The sequence below is a fragment of the Canis lupus genome, chromosome 4 (assembly GCF_011100685.1).
Source record: "Canis lupus familiaris isolate Mischka breed German Shepherd chromosome 4, alternate assembly UU_Cfam_GSD_1.0, whole genome shotgun sequence".
In the NCBI taxonomy this organism is placed as follows: Eukaryota; Metazoa; Chordata; class Mammalia; order Carnivora; family Canidae; genus Canis; species Canis lupus.
The window spans coordinates 67,243,839-67,262,548 of NC_049225.1; the positions used below are offsets into that span (position 1 = coordinate 67,243,839).

Sequence of the window (18,710 nt, forward strand, 5' to 3'; positions counted from 1 at the left end):
CACAAGCAAGACAGGTTTGTGTGTGAGAAATTCAGTACCAGTGGCAACTGGGTCACCCAAAGAGTGCTAAAATTGAAGTAACTGTAACACTTTAATGAAAGGCAGTATAGGTCATCCAACTGTGAGTTTTGAGTGTGTTTTTTGTCTGAAGGGTCTGAAGGAGGCCAGTAGACTGTTTGTGCAATCTAGCACAAGGTGACATTCACTTGGTAAATGCACCAGACCCAGAATCTGTTTCTCAGAAACATTATTATAACAGTATCCTAGAGTTTATCAGACTCAGGAAAAATTACTCTGACAAAGCTCACAAAAGCACGGTTTATAAAACCAGCATGCTGATTCACTAACATTTAATGAAAAAAAAAAAAAAAAAACACTTATAGGTCACTTATAGGTCAGGCTGGCCAGCCTAGTGTCTTCCTGTATTACAAGCCATACCAGAAGATGATCACATCAGCTTGGAATTTTATGTGGTTTTCCTCTGCTCCTTTCTCTCCATCTTCCTTTTCTGCCCTTCTTTGCCTTGTACCGTGTGCAGAGAGGCTAGCCCCAGTGATCCGCATGTACACCCCTACCCTCCTTGCCAGAGGCTTCAGTTGGGTTCAGCTCCTGAGAGGCACCTGCAGGAAATTAGAGAGTGAGAAAAGAGAAAAGTTGGGATGCTTCTTCCTTAGTCTTTCCTTGCTTGGTTCCACTTCTCTTGGAAGAACCCTCATCCCTCAAGAGCACTGGGAACCTCATCATTTATGCTCCGGCTCCACTGACTGGGCCCTGAGCCTGGAAACACAACCTCTTCCCCTTTGTATCTTCAGCCTCCACATAGGTAACAGTTTCCAGTTGTTGCTAGTCTCTATGGACCACCTCAGGGTCCTCAGTTCATTCCCTCAACCTGTGCACACCCCTATACGTCTCTTCATTAGAATAATCTGGGCTGACTTGCATTTCCTGCAATTTGAATGAGTAATATAGTATTTGTGAAAAACCAAACATTTTCATATTCTACTTTGGGTGACCAACCATCTCAACTTGCACAGGACCGAGGTGGGATTCAGGACTTGCTGTTTTCCTGTTAGGATGAGTTGATAACCCTAATTGGATAGTCAGGTCCACCTGACTTGTACATATCTTCTTACCATACCTATCTGGCTACTTCTTTAATTTTTTCTTGAAATTAGTTCATTGTATTACTTATTATTTTTATTTTTTCAAGATTTTATTTATTTATTCATCAGAGACACCAGAGAGAGGCAGAGACCTAGGCAGAGGGAGAAGCATGCTCCCTGTGGGGACCCTGAGTGTAACTCAATCCCAGGACCCCAGGATCATGCCCTGATCCAAAGGCAGATGCTCAGCCACTGAGCCCTCAAGCATCCCATTACTTTACTTTTAAAAGGAATTTTAGGGCAGCCCCAGTGGCCCAGTGGTTTAGCACCACCTTCAGTCCAGGGTGTGATCCTGGAGACCCGGGATCAAGTCCCACATCGGGCTCCCTGCGTGGAGCCTGCTTCTCCCTCTGCCTATGTCTCTGCCTCTCTCTCTCTCTCTCTCTCTCTCTCTCTCTGTGTGTGTCTCATGAATAAATAAAATATTTAAAAAATGAATTTTAAATCACTACTTATTTTTTTAAGATTTTATTTATTGGGGATCCCTGGGTGGTTCAGTGGTTTAGCACTTGCCTTCCGCCCAGGGCGCGATCCTGGAGTCCTGGGATCGAGTCCCGCGTTGCGCTCCTGCATGGAGCCTGCTTCTGCCTCCTCCTGTGTCTCTGCCTCTGTCTCTCTCTCTCTCTGGGTGTCTATCATGAATAAATAAATAAATCTTTAAAAACAAAACTATCTTCTTTAAAAAAGATTTTATTTATTTATTCATGAAAGACAGAGAGACAAAGGCAGAGACACGGACAGAGGTAGAAGCAGGCTCCATGCAGGAAGCCCGATGTGGAACTCTTGTTTCTTTTGCCTTCGTGGATGTATCTTGCAAGAAGTTACTATGGCCGAGTTCAAAAAGGGTGTTGCCTGTGTTCTTCTCTAGGATTTTGATGGAATCTTGTCTCACATTTAGATCTTTCATCCATTTTGAGTTTATCTTTGTGTATGGTGAAAGAGAGTGGTCTAGTTTCATTCTTCTGCATGTGGATGTCCAATTTTCCCAGCACTCGATCCCAGGATTCTGAGATCACACCCTGAGCCAAAGGCAGACACACTCAACCACTTGAGCCACCCAGGAGTCCCTAAATCACTACTTTAAATAGAAAACTAATATAACTTGCCTTTGATTGATTGAACAGAACATACTATAGAAACCAGAATAAATGGAAATTAAGTAATAATATTAAATTTAACCAGAAATTATTATTTGCTAAGGGACCTGAGCATGAGTCCTGATCTCTCTATGTTTAAAAGGGAGATTGGTATTAAAGACATACTGGTCCCAAAATTTAACTTTTTTGCTTAACATATTAGAATGTCTGTAGAAAATTTTAAGTGGATCACATTTTCACCATATGAGTCTATGTTATTTAAGGACATGCATGTATTACCTACATCATCTTGTCTCTACCCTGTGGTATGTGCTCCATCCTCAGGGAAACATGGGGTAGGAGATGGTCAAACACCTAAGGTCAAAATCAGACTCTACCACTCTGCTGTCCCAATATCCACAGTCAATGTAATCAGCAGACTGACTGGGTGCTTACATTGGCCTAACAGAGCATACTTTCCCCCCCGGACAGTGCTGGGATGGGCAGCATCACCAGATGCTTCTGACTTTATTTCTATGAGTCCAAGTCCTATTCTAATGGGCAAACCATTTCCTTTGGATACAGCAATCCTTTTACCAGGAAATAGCCAAAGTCTTTAAACCAGGGACAGTTGGTCTCGTTAGAATAATCTTGTAAAATCTCTAATCTGATAGAATATGTGTTTATTACACATTTTAAAGCAAAGAATACAACCTTATTTCTTTCCATTTTGTGTTTTTAGAAGGTCACTTAATATTACATCTGTGTTCTACCTGTAAATACAAAATACTCTTGGCAACTTGTTGGAGTAGGTGTGGGTAGGTATACGTGCAGTGACCAGATCTAGTGTCATAGAAGAGATGACATTAGAGCTCAGGCTACAAAGACTAATTTGCTTTCTTTAGATGGAGAGAGAACAAAGTTAATTTAGGCAGAAGGAGCAGCATGTGCAAAGGCACAGAATAATGAGAAAATAAAATATATGCAGGGATTGAAAGTAGTTAAATATGGTCTGAGACACCTAATTCTGGGAAATGAACAAGGGGTAGTGGAAGGGGAGGTGGATGGGGGGTTAGGGTGACTGGGTGATGAGCACTGAGAGGGGCACTTGGTGGGATGAGCACTGGGTGTTATGCTATATGTTGGCAAATCGAACTCCAATTAAAAATTTTTTTTAAAATATGGTCTGGGAATGGATTATCAGAGGATGTAGTTCCTGAATAAATAAAAGAACCCAACATTTATATAATAGTAATTACTATGGCATATAGGTAAAAGACATTAGGATTTAAAGTCAGATTTTTGCTATCATCTCAGCTTCAGAAATTACTTTTTGCATTAACTTCAGCAAATTCTTAACATTATAAGCCTCATTTCCTCACCTGTAAAATAGGAAATAATAATTCTACCTGTTTCATAGAATTATTATGAGGATTAAATTTAATAAAATCCTTAGACCAAATGTTCTCAACTAGGGGCAATTTCATCCCCCTAGACACGTTTAGTAATTTCTGGAAGATATTTTTTATTTACCACACCTAGGAGAAGATGAGAGGCTGCTACTGTCAAGTAGTAGATAAAGATCAGAGATGCTGCTTAATATCCTACAATACACAGGACAGCTCCCCAACAACAAAGGCTTTTTTGGACTAATGTATTAAAGATGCTGAGGTTGAGAAACCCTGGCTTAACCTAATACCTAGCTTGCAGTATGCAGTCAATAAATACGGTACAGAAACAAGAGGAGGAAGAGAAGAAGGGACGATATTGTACAAAGGAGATGAGTTCACTGCGGCTGCCTTCTTGTTAGATAAATGTCAAACTATCATGAGCAGCTGTCATCAAGTATATCCCTAGTCCCAGTCACCAGCTGTCTTTTTTCATGGACAATTGGTAGTAGGATGACTAGATAAGAATTATCGACTGGTGGGCCCTGGTCAATCACCTGACCACAATGAAGTTTTATAAAACAGAGAGTGACCAAACCTCCCTATAAATGAGCCACATGGCCACCATCTCCCGTCCAATGAGCAAGTATCTCAGGCCTGAGAACAACAAATGGCAAGACCTAGTAACCAAGGTCGGCAGTTCATTCTGTCCACTAGCCTTGAAATAGCAAATTATCACAACTCAGTTCTGATGGACCACACATGTATTTAAAAGGGACCTCAGTACACTATTTAAACAGGCCTTGCATATAGAACCTGCGAAGCCAAAAGACTTCTGATGATCCTTCAATCCAGACGATGGAGTGGCAAAGCTAAGAGTGGCTGGGGACCGGAACAGAAGATGCCCTGATGAGTACATAGTCTCAGTGATAGTGAAGCCTTTTTCAAACTGAGCTTCAGCTAACCACACTTTGGCAGAACAAAATACAGAAGCAAGGCTCTGCCAACAGAGTCTCGAGCCACAAACCAGAGAGCAATCTTCATGTATACATGATGTGGAAAGAACTGCTTGTCAGATGTTGGTTTTTCTCAGCCACAGCACACATGCGGTGGTATCATCTTCAAATTAGGAAGGACAATTTGATTCTTTGACTACCCAGGCATGCGGGGAACTAATGAAGGATAATGCCCTATGTTGACAAGTTAATGTCTCAGCAGGGAAGGCCAATTAGGAAATGTGTCAGTTAGGGTGCTGCCTATACTTCCAGAATCAATTCAAACAATGTCTTTGTTTGAACTGACATCTCAGGATAATGGATAAAATACTGAGGCTCCGGAGTTAGATGGAATTGGGTTTGAATACAAACTCTGCCATTCACTGACTATGCAATCTAGGAAAAGCTATTGAACGTCTCCAGATACCCATTTCCTTAATAGTAATAATGGCACTAATGGGGATGGGGGATGATAATACTGGCAACTTTGTGGAGTCGTAGTGAGCCTTAAATGTGACACTTCAGGTGTAATTTCTACCATCACCCCTAGCAGAGTAACTCTTTGGTAAATACCGGCTGTCTTGTGGCCATCGTGATCCATCAAAGAAATCACTTACCTTTTCTTCACATCTCCTGAAATATTTCCTATATTTCAGCAAAAGAACACAGGTCCTGTCAATCATATTACATGATGATAACTGTAAGTTGGGAGACAGGGGTCCACGTACACCACATAGAGAAGCATAAACCAAAACTGTGACCTGTGAATTTGTTCATGATTCTTCCTAGACGTGGACATGGCCTTTCTTCAGTTTTGATGTATCTATTCAAATGTATATCCTTTTCTTTTTCACATTCATATTGCCACCATTTGGGGAAGAATACATACTTCCTTTGAATAATTTCTTCCTCACACTCTTTTCTTTCTTTGCTGTGACCCTTGCCAACCATTGTAGAAACCTTCAGGTACTGGCAGCAACAGAAGTTCCTCTGGGAGAAGTTTGCTGTCACTCACTGCAATCATTCAATCTCAGGAACTCTACTGCGAAAACAAAACCATCTTTTTCTGAAATTCAGAAGAAGCTAAGCTATCTAATCATCACACATTAGAACATAAGTGCCTCGTACTCGCTTTGGCAGCATAAATACTAAAATCGGAATGATACAGAGAAGACTAGCATGGCCCCTGAGTGAGAACATAAGTGCCTCAACTGAACTTTAAAAGACAGTCTTCCCCCTAAACAAATACTTGGTAAATATAAGTAAGTTTCATAGATAAAGGCAGAGTTAGTAATAAGTTAGAATACTGGAATGGAATGAGGGAAAAAAAAGGAAAGAAATCCAAACTTAATTAAATTGACATTTTCCATGATTGTTTTGTGACTTGGGATATATCAATCTTCACTGGTAAGTGAAATGTGATGAGAAATGTCAAGAATGCTAATATTTTTTTGAGGGCTTACTATTTGCAAGGCACCATTTTAATCTTTTATATATATTGTCCCAACAGTCCAATAAGGTGGAAATTATGGCACCCTCATTTTCTAAGATGAGGGAAAGGAAGTTTAGAGAGGTGAAGTCCCAAGATTACACAGCGAAGAAGGGGCAGATCTGGGGTAAACTCAAGCAGTAAGAATCTAGAGGCTTCTCTTTCAACTCCTACTCTTCAATGGCTCTAAATGAAAGAAAAAGAATATTGCCTATCAAACCACTTAAAATCTAGGCAATAACCCATTTCATGAAGTAACACCATGAAATGATTACTCTCATCATGTAACAATTTAAATGGTTTTGCTTCCAACCAAAGATCAATGCTGTATTTTAAGGAGAGGAAAGAGAGTTTTTTAATTCAGTAGGTTTGGACAGTTAGCCCACAAAACATTCAGAATTTGGTGATTATTCTTAATGAGTATTTTTTTTCTTTCAAGAGCTTAATATTTTTACCAAAAAGGAAGATGAAATTTTCTCCAAGTACTCTAACAACTATAAAGGGCTGTCTTAAATTTTTCTAATTTTTCATAGCCTTATTCTATTTAATTCACAAATTTCCCCCTTGCTTTCCCTTCAGTGAATAAACCATGAACCCAATCTTTTCCTAATTGGCTCACAAGCACCATCTAGTGAAGAAGCAGAATAATTACAGAACAGTTCCTGCTGATGATCACGATTTAATCTGTACTAATTAAGCCTAAATGAGCACCATTTTACCACTGTTCTAAAACAGAATGAGATTTGTTAAGTGTAAACATAATAGCTAAGGTTAAAAATAAGCATTTCAAATTTTGTTGTTTTGAATTTTTAGAAATTGAGAATTAGCTTTCTTTCTTTTTTTTTTTTAAGATTTTATTTATTCATGAGAGACTGAGAGACAGAGAGAGACAGAGAGGCAGACAAGGCAGAGAAGCAGGCTCCATGCAGGGAGCCCAATGTGGGACTCTATCAGGGGTTCCCAGGATGAGGCCCTGGGCCAAAGGTGGCGTTAAACCACTGAGCCACTGGGCTGCCCCTTGCTTTCTATTTTCAATTCCCATTAGCCTTCCTACTACCAAAGACTATAGGTCTTCAGCCAGCATTTCACTGTACTGATATCCCAGGAGGTGGTTTTGATATTTCATTTTCTATATTCATGCACTACTTTTTTCCTCCCTGTTTTCATTTATCACACTAAAATGACTTTTTTTTTTTTTTTAATTCATGAGAGACACACAGAGAGGCATAGACATAGGCAGAGGGAGAAGCAGGATCCTCACAGGAAGCCTAATGTGGAACTTGATCCCAGGACCTCAGGATCACAACCTGAGCAAAAGGCAGACACTCAACCACTGAGCTACCCAGAGGCCCCTAAAATGCCTTTTTAAAATATATTCACCTAACCATTATCAAGAACAACCCCTGCCCTCAAGAAGCTTACCATCCAGCAAACAGACTTTAGGGAAATAAGGTATTACAGATGTTATGATAGAGTCTATGAGCACATAGACTATGTTAATTAGGACAGCGGTCTCCTAGAGAAGAGGCATTTTCCATAGTGGCTGGTCAATGGTATCAATTATTACAGAGATGTCCAAGAAAATGAGTTCTGAGATTTACATTGGGTAATCAGGAGATTGCTATTGACTTTTAAGAGAGTGACTTTAGCTAAATAATTAGGGTAGGAGCCAACAACAAAAGTTTCTGAGGAGTGAAGAGGGTGTGGGCACAAGTAAATCACCCATTTGAGAGCTTGGATTGGTAAAGAAAATAGCTTTTAAGTAGAGAAGATAAACGAATGTCATATCAATGTCTTCTTGTTTCATTTTTCTTTTCTTAGTTCTCTTGTTTTAGAAAACCTTGATAACGTTCCACGATTTAGAGCAGATAAACAAAACTATAATTAAAACCCAAGAGCATATTGGTTAGTCTCCTTAGACTATTATAGAGCTTCAGTTATGCTCTGCCTCTAATAATCAATACATTTTTATATTTAATTTTAATTTTACATTTATTATATAAACAAGTATAGAAAGACAAGTTTATGGGTAACATAGAGGAAGTAGAATGTGGTTTAGCAGAATTATTAGGCTAGTAAAAAGAAGAAAGGAGTCTAAACTATGAGAAACTGCAGAATGAAAGACAACTTTCTGCAAAAACTCAATAAGCTCTGCTATAAAGAAGCAACCACTGTAGGGAACATGGACCATCAGAAGACAAGGAAGATCTCAGACAATAGCAAAGAGAGGACCAGAAATAGAGGCAGGATGGAGATTGTGTGTGGATATGAATAGCCACACCATTAAAAAAGAAGAAAGGAAGAAAAAGAAAACTCAGGAGCAGTCCTGCCCTTAAAAGCAAGTAGGCCATGTCCTAGGAGTGAAGCATAGGGTCCTTCTCACGGGACCACACCAAAACAACAGATTCTGTATTTCCAAAAGGTGAAGAAGCTTTCCAGAAAAATCAGAAGGCTAAACACATGCGTGACGTACATTAAACTGTATTTCTTTGCTTCTTTGTTTAGCAGCCCAAGAGTTCACAAATTACCAGTAGTTCCCAAATTATCAAAGTGTTGTTATCTAAAAGCTAGTTGGCAAATCAGTTCTATGACAACATAGTATTGTGGTTCAGAGTAGAGCCAGACTGCCCAGGTCCAAATTCTGACCCTGTCACCTACTTAATTCATTGGACTCTGAGATTCTACATCTGTAAAATGGGGCACCTACTCAAAGGATTGTTCTCTTTTTTTAAGATTTTATTCATTTATTCATGAGAGATGCACAGAGAGAGGCAGAGACACAGGCAGAGGAAGGAGCAGGCTCCCTGCTGGGAGCCTGATGCAGAACTCCATCCGAGGACCCTGGGATGGCAACCTGAACCAAAGGCAGATGCTCAACCACCGAGCCACCCAGGTGCCCCAAGGATTGTCCTGCTGTGATTAATGAATTATCACATTGATAGTTTTTACAGTCATGCCTGGCACATAGTGAGTATTCAACAAAGATTAGTTATTATTATAATTAGCATGCTGATAGGAATAGGAGATAGTAAGTAGTTCCTAAAATAGGAGGATCATAGAGCTGTGATTCTGGAAGAGGCCAGGAGAGAAATATATCACCAGGCATTTGGTAAATATATAGGCATACCTTTCTAAATACTTTAGAGAAGACTTTCCTCTAGGGGTTTAACAGAGCACATTTAAATTCCAAAGAGCACAAGAAGCTAAATAAATAAATAAATAAATAAATGCTGAATTACATTTTTAAATTCAGTGACCAGATAACAGTAGGAAATGCTATATATTACATCCTTTCTTCTTGGAGCTTTACAATGAATGTTGTCAGTCCCTGTAATTAGAAAAATACCATTGAATTCTGTTTAATCCATCACTTTTGTGACCTTTGAAACCATTTTTCTTTTACCTGTCATTAGCACCACATTTTGAGAAATGTTTCTCCAGGTCAATTACTTCCCAGATATTCTAAATTGAAGAATAAGCAGCAATTATCCCTGAGGAAATAAAAGTAGAAGCTTTTGATTTCACAACCCTCAGAGGATTATAAAAACGCTATTCATAAATTGAATATTGGCTAAATCATGATTGCCATTCTTGCTCAACCCATTCAGAGTCAGAATAGCAATGTTAAAATAAAACATAAAGCTCCAACACTTCCTTTTTTCTGCTCATGTTCGTAAACCCACTACAAATGATTTTCTGTTTAAGTTAATTATTACATATTTTAATGAAGATAAATGTGAGAACTGCAAAGCTTATTAAAGCATTATAGTTCTGACTTAACTATGGTGATCATTTTGCTGTGTATACAAATATTAAATCCCTCTGCTGTACACCTGAAAATAATATAATGTTGTATGTCAGTTGTACCTCAATTAAAATAAAGTGTTACAGTTCTTTCTTAATAAAGAAGCTTTTAACTATTATTGCATGGAAAAACAGAAATAATATTTATGACAGGAGCCCAGTGATGTTTTTACAATGCATGCTAGTACTCATGGGAACTCTTATTAGTTTTCTTGCTTCTGAAAAGGTCTTTATCCAGGGGTAAGAATTTAAATGGATGAGGCATTGTGAGGGAGACCACATGCCCTAGTAAGTCTTAGCTTAGCTTCAGCATAGCACTTTTTTTCAAGATTTTATTTATTTATCCATGAGAGACACAGAGAGAGAGGCAGAGACATGGGCAGAGGGAGAAGCAGGCTCCCTGCAAGGAGCCCGATGTGGGACACTATCCCAGTACCCCGGGATCACGACCTGACCCAAAGGCAGACGCTCAACCTCTGATCCACCCAGGCATCCCCAGCATAGCACTTTTAACTTTGATTTCCCCTTTTGAAACATCTCATAGAGCTTTTAGAATGCCATTGGCCTACTTTCTTGCCTGCAATACTAGTAAAACACCCAGTCCAGGGCAAAAATGACTAAAGTAAGAAGGTAAAAGAGAAGGTCACTTGTTCAGAATCCCAGTTCATCCATCCATTCATTCATTTCTTTAACAAAAATGTATTGAACACATTCCACGCACCAGAGTATATTTTGTATAAGTATTGAGAGTATTGAGAGTGCTACTGTGGGCAAAAATAAACAGGATCTCTATCTCCTTGGAGCTAAAATCCCAGGTGATACAAATATAATTACATGGAAAAAAAGTTGAGTTGAAATTGCTCTGAAGAGGGTATTGGGTTCTATGAGCACCTTTCCTAAAATAGACTTACTCAGGGGGTTCCAGGACACTTCCCTAAGAAAGTATTAATGGAGTTGAGAACTGAAGGAAGAGAAGTAGTTAATTGGATGACAAAAGAAGAGGAAAGACTTGCAGACAGATGTGAATGTGTGGGCAAGGCCCTCTGGCAAGCCAGGGCCAGTTCCTCTCAGCCGCTTCCTAGGAGAGCAACTAACAAACTAACCCTGGCTTCATGGTGAATGACGGAGAGTAGTGTCATGTGTCCAGGGACAGTTGCACATTCGCCCTTGGAGACGGAAATTCCTAGCTTAGAAGAAAAAAAATCGTTATTTAAATAATGTTGAAGTTTCAAGTACCAGGACAGACTGAGAAGAAAGACATCCTGGGGTAAACAGGGTTTCTGTCTGCCAACTCACGCCACCTAGAAGAATGACCACCCGTACTTGCACAAGGGGAATAGAAACAATGAAAAGTAAGAAGAAGGAATTTAAGGAAAAGCGGAAAGGAGACATTGTCAGAACTAAGTCAATGCATATTTTTCCTTAAAAAAATAATAATAAAAGAAGAAGAAGGAACAAAGTCTGTTATTAATGCTTTGTCATAGCTGTTTCAATCTTCCATTGCTGTATAACAAACCACCCCCTAACTACAAGCTGTTATTCCACAGAATTCTGTTTATTAGGAATCCTGGCAGGGTTCAGCTGGTGATTCTCCTGTTACATGGATATGGCTCATGCAGCTGCCTTCAGCTGCTAAATTCAAGACAACCCCTAATCCTCCAAGACTCTCTCCAGATTGCCTCTCATGATTCAGCCCAAGTTTCCTTAACACATGACCACAAGTTCCCAAAAAGGAACTTCCCACAAGGCCCAGCCACAATGCACAAGCACTTGTCAAGCCTCTGTCTACATGCCACTTGTTAATGCCCATTGGTCAAAGCAAAGCACATGCAGCGAGAGTCAAAGAAGGATTGATTCACAAGTGCAAAAACAAGAGCTCTTGGAATTTCTAAAAATGGTGTCAATCTTTCTCTGTACATGTGCATATTCTATAACCAAAAAAATCATTAAAATTTGTAGCCTGCTCCTTTTATCACACCTGCACACATTCTCTCCACACACCTCCACCCTATGCCAAAAAAGATGATGGGTTTTCCAAGTGCTTTAATCCCCCATGGCACTAAACTGTGCTCTTTGGAAAAAGCATTAATCTATATGAAAGAATCATTTACCGAATTCATCATTCAAATCATTTGCAAAGTTGGTGAAAAGTGAGTCAACTAATTTTGATATTTGTTGGGAGAAATGGTTGAAATAATTAAATGAGATTTTTAAAAGATTTTATTTATTTATTTATTCATGAGAGACACAGAGAGAGGCAGAGACTTATAGGCAGAGGGAGAAGCAGGCAGTTACATTAGCATCATGACGTGTCATGAGGGAGCTGTATCAGTTAGGTTTTAGTCAGGGAAGCAGAAACACTATGAGTGATAGGAAAGAAGTTTACTACGAATGCACCTTGACACAATTGTGGATGCTGGAGAAAAAGTGAAAGCCTACGAAAGGCCATTGGCTCTGCTTCTGTTCGTGGGCTGAAGTGATCATCAGTGAGCAGGGTTGACAGCCCAACATGAAGTGGGAGAGAGGGAGGACAAACTGGAACCCTACCTGTCTCACACTTAATAACACAGGTGTCTTGCAGAAGCTGGTACTCTTGCCTCAGTCCAAGCACATGGGCTTTGCCCAGAAAGCTAAGAAATTGAAGAAAGGGATACAACAAGAGTGAGAGGAGCTGAGGTCCCAGCTGGTATGCCAAGTCGACAAACAGGCCTAGAATCAGTCACACAGGGTTGCAGCAATACCTGGGAGCCCTGAACAAGCCTCCAGAGTGATATGGCTACTGCTTTGCCTCATCTCCCAAATTTCATGAAATTAATCTTGGGGCCAACCTAGAATCAGACAAGGAAAGAAATTCTAGGAACCGTACTTCCACATTAGCTAAGCTGACACAAAACCACACTGACTGTGGTCACCACCCATCAGAAACAGGCTTGCTTCTTGCCTCATAGACTGACCTTCTGAGATCAACCCAGAAGGCAAAGAAAGCCCCAGACCTTGGAAAAAGATCGAGAAACTAGTACTACTGTGTTACCACTGCCCAGTTTCAAATGATTTCACTATTTTTTTGGAAACGGAGCCTTCCATAATGCAAAGAACAGAGTCCCTCCTTCACTCATGCTCTGACAAAGATGGGTTAAGGAACAGATTGTGAAAAATACTGGCAATGTTATTTTCTTAGTTTACTTTTGAGAGCAGCGTGAGGAAAGCAAGACTCGTCAGTACAAAAATTGACAAATGACTATTGAAAGGCTGTAGAAAAATTTAAAAAATAATAATGATTGTTCTAAGAATCATGACCCCAAGCCTCCTCCCCACAATAACCTGGAAAATGACAGTCCTTTAGCACCAGACTTTTCTCTAGAACATTAATAACTATGAATTAAAAATCTGTGTTGTGTTACATATTTGCGGAGAATTACTTCCTTTGAAATGTCTTATTCAGTTAATTTTCACATGCTATCTCCTCCATTCAAAATGCTGGTTCCTATGTGTCTAATCATATCTTATTTCTCTTCCAAAACACTACTCTGCAAAAGCTCCCCAGAACTCCCTTCTCGTACCAGGCAACAATAATCATTCTCTTCTATAAGCTACCTCCAGAACTTGCAAATCATTTAATTTTTGCACTTCCACCAAAATATAATTTTGCACTCCATACTTCACTGCAAGGGAACATGCCACATGTATCTATCTGCTCGCTAGCACAGCACATGGCGCACAATAAATAATAGTTAGGCTTGTCATTGCCACTTGATCATATATTTTATAGATAGGAAACCCAATCGAGTCAGTGGTGGGGGAACAGAATTCAAAACATTTCAAACATAAGCAATTTCTTATATCACCTTGTAATCTAGAAAATGACATCCGTGCTACCACTAACTTTCTATGGCATCTTCCAGTTTATTTTTTTTAATATTTTATTTGTTTATTCATGAGAGACACAGAGAGAGAGGCAGAGACAAAGGCAGAGGGAGAAGCAGGTTCCCTTCAGGGAACCCCATGGAATCAGGCCCCTGGAATCAGGCCCCAAGCAGAAGGCAGATGTTCAACCACTGAGCCACCCAGGCATCCCAGCATCTTCCATTTTAAATCACAACTCCTTACTCCACACTTCCCTTTCAAAAATCTCAAGCCAATGATCTCTGGTTCTTTCTTTTTACATCCCCTTCCTCCATACTTGGAATCTAAAAGAACTAGCATAGTTTGGGTTTCACTCATCTCATGAATGTTCCCTTGGTCTCTCCTCTCGGGATTTTCTTCCCCATCTTCCCCAGGCTGAGCAGTGGCCATTTCACCCCTCTCACCCTCTGTTCCATCTGGACAAGCCAGACTCTGGTACATTGGGAACACCTAGTATGCTGAGCTCTACCTGAATGCCCCACGTTGTCCCTTACAGTCTATTCTGATTTCATTCTCAAGTGGTGGCATGAAAATATTAAATCATGGCACTTTTGAACATAGTTATTACCTTCTTTGTTCAGTGTTGCTCAACTTCCTTCATTTCTGGCAGGGTGAGAAAAAATTATTCCAGAGGAGCAAAAGGCTTATGCATAAAATGGGATTCATGGTATTTATTGAAATGACCAAGCACTTGTAATTTAAGAAGAAAAATAGTTAATTGGCAGAAGATATAGTTCTTGTTGTTCCATCTGCCACAGGGTAATTAGAGGAACACTGTGATGTTTTGTGCTCCAATTTCCCCAGTGAAAATACAATTAATAACATACACAGAAATCACTATTTTTCAAAAATATTTCATCAGTACAAAAAAAATTAGACAGGCTATAAATGCTAACTTGTGTTCTCAACAAGACAATAATTATCAAAAGGGCTGTTTGTTGACCTTTCTTTGTTTTAGATGTGCTCCAACTCTGAATGAATGATTTAACTTTTTTGGCTATAGGTTTAATAACAAAGTACCACTGATAAACTGATAGATTAGATGACAGAGCACTTTACATTCCTCACAGGGCAGAGGCCCAAATGAAAAACCTTCCCCAGGGGTGCCTAGGTGGTTGAGCTCAGGTCATGATCCCCAGGTCCTGGGATCTAGTCCTGCATCGTACTCCCACAGGGAGCCTCCTCCTCCTTCTGCCTATGTCTCTGCCTCTCTGTTTATCTCATTAATAAAAAAAATAAAATCTTTTTTAAAAAGCTTCTCCAAAACAACTCAATATCTAAATTTTTAAAAATAAAGGTCTCTGAAGCTCATATTCACTTGGTCTCAGGAGAAATAATTAAGTGGCTCTTCAGAACTTCTTTGCTTGAAGCATTTTAATCAATTCGTTGTAAATTATTTAAATACAGCATTTACTACTTTCTTTGTAGAAATAACATTAATATTCTGTTCTCGGGATCCCTGGGTGGCTCAGGGGTATAGCGCCTGCCTTCGGCCCAGGGCGTGATCCTGGAGTCCCGGGATGAAGTCCCACATGGGGCTCCCTGCATGGGGCCTGCTTCTCCCTCTGCCTGTGTCTCTGTCTCTCTCTCTCTCTCTCTTTCATGAATAAATAAATAAAATCTTTTAAAAAAATATTCTCTTCTCATACAAAGGGCTTTAAAAGTTTCACCTCACATATAAATCATGAGAAATTTGCCAAAAATACGTTGAGATTATCATATCCTCCATCTTGTGTATTTCTTCCTTCCCATTGCTATATTGCTTTAAACAATCTTGTAACTTCTTTTATTTCATTTAGGCCAAAGAGATAATCAGAGAATGTCAGTGTACAAAGATATTAGTAACCAAGACTAAGTAAGAGGAATAATACTTCAGAGGATACCAGACTGGACAGATGAAGACCAGGGACCCGACCCACTCCACCCAAACTTTGCTCACTGCTCTCCACCCCAATTTGCCCCTGAATAAAGATGTGCCCCCATGAGTAGGAGACAGAAATATCCTGAATTAAGGTCCAGTTTCCATCAACAGGAAAAATGGGAGCTCAGGAAAGGAATTCAGTTCAGTTATAAAGATTTTATTTATTTGAGAGAGAGAGAGAGTGAGTGCATGAGTGGGGGGGGGGGGGGGCAGCAGAGGGAGAGGAAGAAACAGGACGTTTCCCCTGAGCAGGGAACCCAATGTGGGGCTTGATCCCAGGACCCTGAAATCCTGACCTGAGCAGAAGGCAGATGCTTAACCGACTGAGCCACCGAGGTGCCCCTTTAGTTCAGTTATAAAAAATAAAGTCATATTTTGGTACATCTGAGTTTGTGGCTTGGGAGGTGAAAATTCACAGCAAAAAGCTTTGGCCTGACTAGCTATCAGGTAGAAGCTGTGAGAGGTCAAACAGGCATGGAGATGCAGTAAGTAGAATTCTGGAAAGCAAAACCCACAAAGCGTTTTTGGAAATTTTGCTCCAAAGGATCCTTGATGCTGCTCCTAAGTAAGAAGCAACCCCAGGATTTAAGCTTTCATGTATGAGGCAAATGGCAGCAGCTGCTTGGAGACAGAATGGGTAGAGGGACAAATCATGACCAGATAAGCAGCAACTTTTGTCTCACTGTGTAAAAACGGTTGTCACTTTTTTCTTCTAAGAAATTCACATTTCTTCATGTCATTTTGTAAGTGGTTGGCATCTTCTCGCTGAAATTTCAACTGGGTTTTTAAAAAATATATTTAAATGGTTTAGTATGACATGCTTCCTCCCTTTCATAAGTACCATCCTTCCTTTAGCTATTTGTGCTTGACAAACATCCACAGAGCAGTTAAGTGGACCCCCACTGCCAGCCAGGCCTAGGGTGCCATTTGCTATTGTAGGAGGCATTTAAAACTCACAGGATGTGGACAGGGTGGTGCCTAACACAAAATGAGTACTCATTAACTAGGAGCTACTATTACTATTACTCATTGAGCTACTAAAATGAGTAAGAGCAGAGTCTTTCTATTTGGAATTAAAAAAAAAAAAAAAAAGATTAAGATAAACTTCCAGGCAATGAGTCCTAAAGACGTACACGTGGAACACACACAAAAATGCACTTTCCTCTCTCCCTCCCTTCACACTGCATGGTAATATACTTATTAAAATGCCTTTAGGTTTAATTTAGCAAAAGGTGAAATGCTCCAGAAATGTAAGCATCACCAAAAGTGATTCATTATGTAGAAAACAGTAACGCTTTTCATAGTGATGCCATCATCCACCTACTTGTCCTATATTCATCATTAAAATCCACCCATTCAGGATGCTTATGCAGACAGCATTCTGCATGAGATGCATTACAGCAAGGACCAAAGCAGTCCAAGTACCCTAAAATTCTTACGTGTAGAATAAGATTTTCATAAGATTTTCTGTTATAGCCTTTGAATGTTCTATTTGTTTCATTTGCAGTGATGATTCTAATCTTTATATGCCCATGTTTCCAAGTTACTATAATTATACCCAACACTAATGAAGCAGTTATCCCCAATCAGACACAAGGGTGTGGACCTAAAGTATGTCTAAGCTTTCATGCTTATATATACCCCAATGGGACAAAACCACAGAGTCTGCTATAATTTGCAAGAACAAAATTTTCCATGAATCAGTAAAGCCCTGAAAGCTTTAAAAGGCCTTTTCTAGGGATGCCTGGGTGGCTCAGTGGTTGAGCATCTGCTCTTGGCTCAGGGCATGATCCCAGGGTACTGGGATCAAGTCCTGCATCAGGCTCCCACAGGGAGCCTGCTTCACCTTCTGCCTATGTTTCTGCCTGTCTCTCTGTGTCTCTCATGAATAAATAAATGTTTTAAATCTTAAAAAAAAAAAAAAAAAAAAAACTTTAAAAAAAGCTTTCTAGAAGGAGTGATTTCTGAAGCAGTGTTCCAGGAAACTCAGAGAAGAGTGACAAAACATTCTAAGATAAAGCCATGACACTGTTTCATCCCTCTGCAGAAGTTATCTCCTTCCTGCCATAATATAAGACAGTCAGACTTTCTCTGATTTCTCTAGAGGTTTAGAGGTGCCCTTTCAGTTCAAACCCAGTTGTGTGTGTATAGTAGAAGACTGGAATCACAAGGCCTGGATAGAATTAACCAGGCACAGACCCTGCTACATCACTTTACCTCATGGAAGGTGCACGCCCTAACTGGGAGAAAGGGCAAAAAGCCAGGCTGGCTGTTGATGGCAGTTCACTGGCTTTTGGAAAATCAGGTCCATGGGGCACCTGGGTGGCTCATGGCTCAGTGGCTGAGTGTCTGCCTTCGGCTAGTGCGTGCTCCCAGAGCCAGGATCGAGTCCCACATCAGGTTCCCCACAGGGAACCTGCTTCTCCCTCTGCCTGTGTCTCTGCCTCTCTCTCTCTCTCTGTATCTCTCATGAATAAATAAATAAAATCTTGAAAGAGAAAAAAGAAAAAAAAAGAAAATCAGGTCCTGAAAAGGGCTAATTTAGATAAAAGTTCACTGGCTAAATCTAGTTCTACACCTTACCGGAGAAGTTTCCAAGTTTTGTTTTCCCTGTAGTAAGCCAAATCCAAAGTAGGGTGTTATACTATGTGTTGGCAAATCGAACTTCAATGAAAACAAATTTTAAAAATAAAAAAAAATAAAACCACCTTCAAAAACAAAACAAAAAAAAAAACCAAAGTAGTGGATGGGGGGAAAAATGGCCTCATTGCAATTTCTGAACGGTCCATTTCATGGGTTTTTACTATTCCCTATATATCAACTCACATGGCTGCTGCGTTTTTCATCTTCCCAAAAGCAACAGGAAGGAGGAGGAGAAGGTTCTTAGATCTTCCTATTCTGTCTTTACAATAGAGGAAAAAGGAACCCCTCCAACCCCTTACCCGAAGTTCTCACTTCTTTTTTCACATCT

General features: G+C 39.9%; 1 non-coding gene across 1 annotated transcript; it reads left to right on the plus strand.

Moving 5' to 3' along the window:
* The first annotated feature begins 5,746 nt into the window (after positions 1-5,746).
* LOC119871695 lies at positions 5,747-5,853 on the plus strand. The gene has a single exon (XR_005358765.1). It is a non-coding gene; the product is annotated as a U6 spliceosomal RNA (small nuclear RNA).
* Positions 5,854-18,710: the final 12,857 nt, after the last annotated feature.